The sequence below is a fragment of the Rhipicephalus microplus genome, unplaced genomic scaffold (assembly GCF_043290135.1).
Source record: "Rhipicephalus microplus isolate Deutch F79 unplaced genomic scaffold, USDA_Rmic scaffold_41, whole genome shotgun sequence".
Classification (NCBI taxonomy): Eukaryota; Metazoa; Arthropoda; class Arachnida; order Ixodida; family Ixodidae; genus Rhipicephalus; species Rhipicephalus microplus.
In genome coordinates this window covers 1,521,164-1,530,733 of record NW_027464614.1, presented here as the reverse complement: position 1 = coordinate 1,530,733, position 9,570 = coordinate 1,521,164, and positions in this window count along the sequence as shown.

Below are 9,570 nucleotides of genomic sequence, written 5' to 3'. Positions count from 1 at the left end.
ACAACCTCATTCACAAAACACACCACACACACAGCTGCTCTCAAAACCCCACCCCCACCCCATGTGTTGGTTCGCCCTCTATTTTCTACGAGGCGACTCGGCAATGCTGGCATACCGATTGATTGATTGATTGATTGATTGATTTGTGGGGTTTAACGTCCCAAAACCACCATATGATTATGAGAGACGCCGTAGTGGAGGGCTCCGGAAATTTCGACCACCTGGGGTTCTTTAACGTGCACCCAAATCTGAGCACACGGGCATACAACATTTCCGCCTCCATCGGAAATGCGGCCGCCGCAGCCGGGTTTCGAACCCGCGCCCTGCGGGTCAGCAGCCGATTACCTTAGCCACTAGGCCACCGCGGCGGGGCAATGCTGGCATACCGGTAGGGTGGTTAGAATTGGGAGGTGTGAAAAGCTCCATGGTGGTTCCCACTCGCGAACCTGTAGCGGTGGCGCTGTAGTCAGAGGCGCTGCCAGCTTTCTTCGTTGCAACGCACCCGCGATGGTCATTTCGTCGTTTTAGCCAGTACGAAAGTTTTATCAAAGTGAATATCAAACAGCAATTTCACAAATTATGAATGCATGCACCTTCCGCTGAACGAACGTTCCATCAGAGCGATGTTTTCGACGGAGCATCGTTCCGACAGCACCACTCTTTATATGCTTGGTGAAACCAAAACGGTTTTCTTTTTTGTAACTTGGAACTACGTCCTAACGGAGTAAAAAAAAGCTTACTCTAGTGGAGCGAGGTATCTTTTGCGATACTAGTTTTTCAACATTGCCTTGTGCTAACCCGCGATAGATTGTGACAAATTTGCAGCTAAATCTGCCTAGACAGTGCGACTTACCGGGTGCAGTTACGCATTGCCATGTTCTCAATGCTTGACTTGAGGCAATATTCTGAAACGTGTAGAAACTGAGACATTTAGTTTCATAACTGCAAGAAAATTTATTACAATAAGCCGCTAATGGACATTTTTTACGTGACAGAACGCTTGAACTGTTTGATTTTTTCTCGCTTTTTACTTGATTCAGACCTTTAAAAAAGAACTCTCGTCGCGCAGAATGATCTGACCACTGCTTTGTTCAATTTTTTGCAATGTTCAATGCAACCAATTTCTTGAAACTGCTTAGAGATCGTGGAAGACTGGCTACTAAATTAGAATGCAGGCGCACTGTGCAGCACACATGTGTCAACTTGGTTTCCATAGTCTCTACCAGGTTTTACCGAGACTATGACAGATACAGAAGTCTCTTTAGATCCCAATGTCTAGTCGCCTGCCTAGGCAGCTTGTCGAGTCATTCTGGTGATCCTCCGACACACTAGGATTATCGGGCCACTTCTTTGCTGCTGCGTAGTCCGATGAAGCAGCATTTCGTCCTTTTTCTTCTTTAGGCAATTTCTTCGATATATATTTGGGCAAGCTTAGATCCAAATCCCTAGTCGCCTGCCTTGGCAGCTTGTCGAGTCATTTGGGCGATCCTCCAACGTACTAGGAATACCGGGCCACTTCTTTGCTGGTACGTAGTCCGATGAAGCAGCATTTTGTCCTTTTGGTTCTTTAGGCAAACTCTTCGATATATATTTGGGCAGGCTTGAGAATAAGGTGGGTACCACATCATTTCTTAAAATAGTCTTGTCACGCTGCATTCTTGCTTTCTTTCACAATATGCACAAATTCTCGCGCGCTGAATATAAAAACCAAGCGAGAAGACACAATTTTCAGGTAAATAATTCTACTTATCGAAAAGCAATGCCCGTGGTGTTAAGAGCACCACAAAGCGTTGAATATCCTCACTTTCCTATAAATAAATCTATTTATCAAAAAGCAATGCTCGTGGTGATAACAGCGCCACAAAGCGTTTAATTTTCTCACTTTCCGATGCCGTACACGCATGCACACAAGTTATTTCTGCCCTTAAATAAAGTCAGAAAATTTACCGTGCGTCAAAATGTTTTTTGCTGACTGCAGAATTTTCCTGGAGCGCTTTGTCCACCCTTGCAATGGTGCGCTTCTATTTTGCTCACCTGTCTTTGCATGCCAGAGCGCACAAAAAAGGTAAAATTTTTCAGCCAACGATCTGTATACCGCGTTGCATCCAGGCACAAAACAAGTCCACAGTGTTTTTTTTTCTTCTTTGTAGGCGCCCTTTAGTCATTTAAGTCCAAATATAACAAAGTCGTCGCATCATGCAGAACACAAACGATGCTGAGAAGCACACACAGCGAGTCACCAGCAGCCTCCCCCGGCATACACTTGCAGCCGACTCCGCCGCCCTAGCAGCAGTACCTACGATCGCCACGCTAAATCAAGGCCTAGCGGAGATCTCGCGCACCGCGGCGCCGCTCGGCAAGGGAAAGACGGCTCGCTTTTCACACCTCCCTATTCCAGCTACCCTAATACCGGTGCCTCCGTGGTGGCCTTGACTATAGTGTACTAGAATATGGGGGAGTGTGTTCGGGAAGGAGCCGCGGCTGATACAGCTGGTATCGACGGCCGCGAGTTGGCACCACCTTAGCATGGGCTGTCACCTCACGCTTTGACTTTTATGCACTTCTGTGCTTTGATATTAGTAATAGCAGGGGTTTAACGTCCCAAACTACCATATGATTAGGAGAGACGCCGTAGAGGAGTGCTCCGGAAATTTGACCACCTTGGGTGTTTAAGCTGCACCTAAATCTAGGTACACGCACCTCAGTATTTAGGATATCAACTCATGTCACGCTCGGCGCCGTATAGTTGTCCACCGATGCCCGTGTCTATAACCACTATCGCACGAAAAAAAAAACTAGTACCAAGGACACAGTTGGGCTCAAACCCCAGTACACTGCGTGCCAACCCAGCATTCTACCACTGAGCCACACCGGCACTTAAGACGTGATCGCAAACTTGTATCAGGAAAGAAAGCGCGTTATTATGAGTAATAAAGCGTTTTATAACAGCAAAAGAACAACAAGGCGTCACACAATGTGAATATCTTAATAAGCGGGTCGTCCAACCCATTACAAAAGCTTCTTCTTGATCACGTATTAACAGTGGCGAATACCCACTTCAGGCATGGTTCCTCATGGTCGTCAGACACTGCATGAACAATTGGCCCAGAATTCCTATCAAGGGTTTAGCGCATACCGCGCTTCTCCGAACAATGACAAAAAATAGCATAGCGAATGGTGGCGCACTACCCAGAAATTATTATTAATGCAGTAGTGCGTACCGAGCAAGTGTTCTTGCAGCAGTTGCCCAATGAGCCTTTAAAAAGGCTCCGCAACGCCGCTCTTCTGGCTTTCGCTGTGACTGTGCTGCGGCTTCCGCGCAGGACGAGCGTTTTTTTCTCCGCGGTGTATTTTAGATGCGGAGCATCTAATACTCGAGGCTTGTAGTGCGGCGCCGTCCGCAAGCTTCCTCCTCCTTCTTCCACCATCTGTGCATCCCTTCCTCCTCTACACACCGCGCGCGCTTCACTCCACCATCTGTGCACCCTGCCTCCTCTACACACCGCGTTCGACATCTACAATTCTCCTGATTCTCCAGTGGACGCGCATGCGCCGTCGCGCTTCGAGAACATTCAACAGCTGACAGGGCATGCGCCGTCGCGCTGTATATATACTCAAGGTCGGCGCTCGCTCGCTCAGTTGCCGCTCGTCGGTTGGTTTGTACGGCGCGTCTACGTCCAAGGTCGCGGTGAAATGAATTCCAACGAATCCACAAACACAATGATCGACGTCCGTTCGACCAGCGCCACCCTTTCGCATATGTGTGTACGTGTTCACTCATTTAACACCCCCTCCTACAACCACGTTAACCAATTTAGCCATCGACCCAAGTAAGTCGCAATTTAACACCCCATTTCACAACCACGTTAACCAATTTAGCCATCGACCCAAGTAAGTCGCACTTTAACACCCCGTTAACCAATTATATGCTCCGCATCCTCCTCAGTGTTCCCCCGAGGGAAGCTGCGGGCAATTTTTTTTCTCTAAGGTGTTTTTTTTTCTTCGCGGTGCATCAAAGTTCAGCTTAGAGAGCACGATTCTTTTTTGAAATCCTTGAAAGCACTGCAGCTCGCGGTTCAGTGCAGAGAGAGCAGTTGATATCCTCTTTTTCAGGATACTGAAGTGGGTTTTTGATCTAACAATCAATTAAGTAGTGAGTGGACGGAAGCTTTTCTCAGAAGAAAATAAGGAGAACAATGTGTCAGCCAGCCTTCAGTTTTGCTGCACGATAAAAAGTTTGCTTTTTTAGATTATGTTCCGAGATACTCTCTCTTCTTTTACTCTGTGTTCTCGAGGTGCCACGGGTGTACTTTTTGCCTGCACACGCATGCGTTGTTTTTTGATTGCCTGCTTATATATTCAATTTCTAATAAATCGTTTAGTTGCGACAAAGCGTTTCTCCTCTCTTCGTTTCTGTTATTCGTGCCCTTGAACTGACAGTTATACCATGCTTATCCACCTAGCCCATAGCTTTCGTTTCTGACCTTTTCTATATGAGTAACGCAACAATTTCTCTGCCCATCTATTTATTTCATATTCCCTAGGCTGTCTTCAAATCTTATTTTGCTCTCAGCTTGCCCTTCTATAAACTTGTCCACCCCATATCGCCATTTACAACCTAGTTTGTCGTCTTCGCATGAGCGCTGAACGCGAGGCACTCCACGGTGCTTTTATTTATATAAATTTCTGATTGCACCTCTGACCTCATTCACACCACTCAGCTAGCAAAAGTAAGCCCCGGAACTATTGCACCTTTCGCCAGACCTCGAAGCGGCCCCCTCGTACCTATTTTATGGACATTACACTCTGTGCTAAATTCTTGCAGCATAACTCATTCCGTTTGCTGATGAGGGTTTTCGTGAGCCTCCATAACCCTCAATCACCTATGTGCTGATGTACTTGTATTCGCTCACCCTAAGTATTTTCGGACCTGTATAGACACTACTAATAGGATCATTGAATACCAATTCACACTAAATAATCAGCGTACCTAGCGTAAACTGCTGGAAACACTTCCATTTTTTATTAGACAGGTTCATTTTTCAGCCATCAATAAATGTAGAGGCGTGTTCTAAGAGCTGCACAGCACTTGATAAATGCAAATTGTAAAAATCAGTGCATCAATTTTTGTTCCCACTACCAGTAAGGTTTATGTAATCGTAACCTACAGAAGCTACCGAAAAGACGTCTTTACATCGGCACAAATACTGGTCGTCTGAGAAAACTATACAGAAAGCTGCAAATCATCTGCATATGTTAAGAGTATGAAGAAGTTGCTTTTTTGTCTACCACAACGTTCTTACGAGACTAACAAATACACTGCAAAATGATGCGTCCTATAACATTGTCCTACCACTGATAGTAGGACAGTGATAATCTCCATCGCATCGGACGCCGACCGATGTTCTTTGTGACCGACTGAGCTGGGCGTGTGTGCTGGCAGTTGTGGTTATTCGTGCGTAAACGATGCGTCTATAGTCTAATCCCGCACCAGTGTTTTTCTTTTCTTATTCGGGATTTCTCACGTCTACCGCAGTGGTAGATTAGTTACTGCGCTTGGACTGCTGAGCCGAAGAGCACGGGTTTGAAATGACATAACCGCCACAAATACCCAAAAAGGAACGGCATTATTTCAAAATTTTGAGAACTGCTTTTTTGGAACGGGGGGAAGAGGGGGGAGCATGGGGATGACTCCAGCATGGATGGGCAAATTGATATGGCTGTACCATTAAGATCCGGTTGGCGGCTAGCGCCACCTAGCCGTAATTCTTAGTGAACCAAAACTAGATTTATCTTTTTTTTTCCTTTAAATGGTGAACTTATGGACGGGTACTTTGTAGGGAAGGATTTAATTTCCACTCGTGTCTTGATTGTAGCCACCAATCAGTTAACCTCCTTTTAGTTACTTATACTCGCTTAAAGCCTATTTTGCCCTCCCTCTCCCTAAAACCCAGTATTTTGAAGAAGTCTGCACCATAATTCTGAACTATAAGGTGAAGCTCTTTACCGAACATTATCAAGTGTTCGGCAGTTTCCCCCTTTTCTACACATGCACTGCATACCGTGTCTACCCCTTCGTATTCAGCCCGATAGACGTCAGACTCTGCCCAGACAGCGCTGCGAAAAACGCTGCCACCAGCGCCCCGCCCCCATTGCCACGCCGGCCATAATTAAGTAGTGCACAGAGAGCCATCCGCTAGCGAACGTGCATAGGCCCTTCTCTTTTGTTGTCCGTGAGGCGCGGTTTTCTGAAAATCAAGGACCTGGCAAGCTTCTTCCATCAATGGTCCAAGCTCGCTTCATAGAAGTGGGAAGGGCATCAAAACGAAATCTGAGCAGAATGCAAAATATGTTTAATTTACTTCGGCGTGCTGCACTTGGCAATTCCAATGATTGATTGATTGATTGATTTGTGGGGTTTAACGTCCCAATACCACCATATGATTATGGGAGACGCCGTAGTGGAGGGCTCCGGAAATTTCCGCCACCTGAGGTTCTTTTAACGTGCACTCAAATCTGAGCACACAGACCTACAACATTTCCGCCTCCATCGGAAATGCAGCCGCCGCAGTCGGGATTCGATCGCACGACCTGCGGGTCAGCAGCCGAGTACCTTAGCTACTAGACCACCGCAGCGGGGCACCTGGCAATTCAAGTGCAAGCAGGCATTGCAAGACATCGAGTTCGAGGCAAGCTCTAAACTTGGGCATACACATGATGGTAAAGTGGTGAAGTGCATACGAAAAAAATCCATGTGATCAGTGGTACGAAGATCGCTTTATCTGGTACGAACGGCCGTGGTGATTTTCGTTTTGCAGTTGCAATCTCCATCAATTTGACGCTTGCTGTGTATTTAGGTGTTTTATTACGCATGCTCGAAATGCAGCTGTTGACAGTTGTCTTCCGTTTCTGTGTACTGCAAATGGGGATACTTGCATGTCCGCTTTCTCAGTGCACATCGTCATCATCATGATCATCATCAGCCTGACTACGTCCACTGCAGAACAAAGGCCTCTCCCATGCTCCGCCAGTTAACCTGGTCCTGTACTTGCTGCTGCCAATTTATACCCGCAATCTTCCCAATCTCGTCTGCCCACCTAACCTTCTGTCTCCCCCTAACACGCTTCCCTTCTCTGGAAATCCACTTAGTTACCCTTAATGACCAGCGGTTATCCTGTCTACGCGCTACATGCCCGGCCCATGTCCATTTCCTCTTCTTTATTTCAACTATGATATCCTTAACCCCCGTTTGTCCCCTAATCCACTCTGCTCTCTTCTTGTCTCTTAAGGTTACACCTACCATTTTTCTTTCCATTGATCGCTGCGTCGTCCTCAATTTAAGCTGAACCCTCTTTGTAAGTCTCCAGGTTTCTGCTCCGTAGCTAAGTACCGGCAAGATACAGCTGTTATATACCTTCCTCTTGAGGGATAGTGGCAATCTACCTGTCATAATTTGAGAGTGCTTGCCGAATGTACTCCACCCCAATCTTATTCTTCTAGTTACTTCAACCTCGTAGTTAGGCTCTGCGGTTATTACCTGCCCCAAGTAGACCTAGTCTTTTACAACTTCAAGTGCACTATTACCTATCTCGAAGCGCTGCTCCTTTCCGAGGTTGTTGTACATTACTTTCGTTTTCTGCAGATTAATTTTAAGACCCACCTTTCTGCTCTCCTTGTCTAACTCCGTAATCATGAGTTGCAATTCATCCCCTGAGTTACTCAGCAATGCGATGTGATCGGTGAAGCGCAGGTTACTAAGGTACTCTCCATTAACTCTTATCCCTAACTGTTTCCATTCTAGGCTTCTGAAAACCTCCTGTAAGCACGCGGTAAATAGCATTGGGGAGATTGTGTCCCCCTGCCTCACACCCTTCTTGATTGATATTCTGTTGCTTTCTTTATGAAGCACTATGGTAGCAGTTGATCCCCTGTAGATTTCTTCCAGAATGTTTATATATACTGCATCTACGCCCTGATTCTGCAGTGTGTGCATGACGGTTGATATTTCCACTGAATTAAATACCTTCTCGTAATCTATGAAGGCTATGTATAGTGGTTGGTTATACTCTGAGCATTTCTCTATTATCAGATTGATAGTATGAAGGCTATGTATAGTGGTTGGGGGCACGGCACCGCAAGAAAAACGGCGCACTCAAATATGCTGCTTTTCCAGGCGATGCTCTCCTGTGTCCTGCCCTGCTTCAACTTGGATTCGACTTCAAATGCTTGGATTAATAGCCGAATAAATATACTGGCGCCTGCAGCATTGGATCTACCCGTGCAGCCAAGTTTATTCGACAACGCGAGCCTCGCCAAGCAACCCTGGTCGTACACTGACGCGTCCATTGGGATGTGCACCGCAGCGAACACATATATACGCCCACCGAGACCAACCTTCCTTGGGCACGGCACCGCAGCGAAAACGGCGCACTCAAATATGCTGCTTTTCCAGGTTAGCAATTTCGCTAATGCTTCATGTTGCAAAAGCAATGACTACTGTCTTGTTGCGTTGTCGTGCCCACCTGAACTTTGCAGTGCTATGAAACGAGTGTTATCTTGCCTGACAAATGTGCACTCAGCGTACTTAAGGTTGTTGCTTGTGTTTTCGGGTGACGTCGAGTTAAATCCCGGGCCTGGAGCCAAAATGGAAAATATGTTGAGTAGTGTTTTGTCGACTGTACAGCGCATAGAAGCTGATTTGAAAGGCATATCGGAGAGAGTGTCAGTACTCGAAGGTAATACGGGTTCTCCTACATTTGAGCCCAAATCGGATAGTGCGGTACTCGAAACATTGCGTCGAATTGAAGCTACTCAAACTGCTTTACTTGAGGAGGTCAGGGGCATAAAACAAGGCCATATAAACACGAACGCTGAGGTAAAGCTTCTTTCAAAAAGGGTGTCGAAGCTGGAAGGTAGTCTACACTCCTCACATACCACAGATGCCACTTCGAGTTCCGCTATGTCCTCCATCTCTAAGAAACTCGTGGAAATCACATCCCGACGTGATGACACGGAAAACAAACTCAGGCGCTGTAACTTGCTATTTTTTGGAATAGAAGATGATGAAAACGATGACTGGAATGCATCTGAGCAGAAGGTGATTAAATTTTGCTCGGAGAAACTACAGAAGAATACAAGTGCCGCGCAATTTGAACGAGTTCACAGACTTGGTCGCTTTACTGTTGGCAAATACCGGCCTATAATAGCAAAATTTGCTTTTTTCAAAGATAAGCAGAGCGTTCTTGCTTCAGCTCATAAACTAAAGGGATCGACATTTTCAGTACACGAGGATTTCTCTTTACCCACGCTACAAGCCAGAAGAAAGCTAATCGAATTTGCCAAAAGTGAAAACAAGCCCTACAAGCTCGTCTTTGATCGCCTGCGCATGGGCGATAAAACGTACATATATGATAGTGCTACTCACGCAGTCAAGCTGTCTGCTAGATAGCTGAGACATAGGCGTGCGCATGTCTCTAGAGAAATTCGGAGTAAATCTGCACCGGCTGTGTGTGTTTCCTTTACTAACATTCGCAGTTTACTGCACAAGCGTGATCTCATTTGTTCATTCTT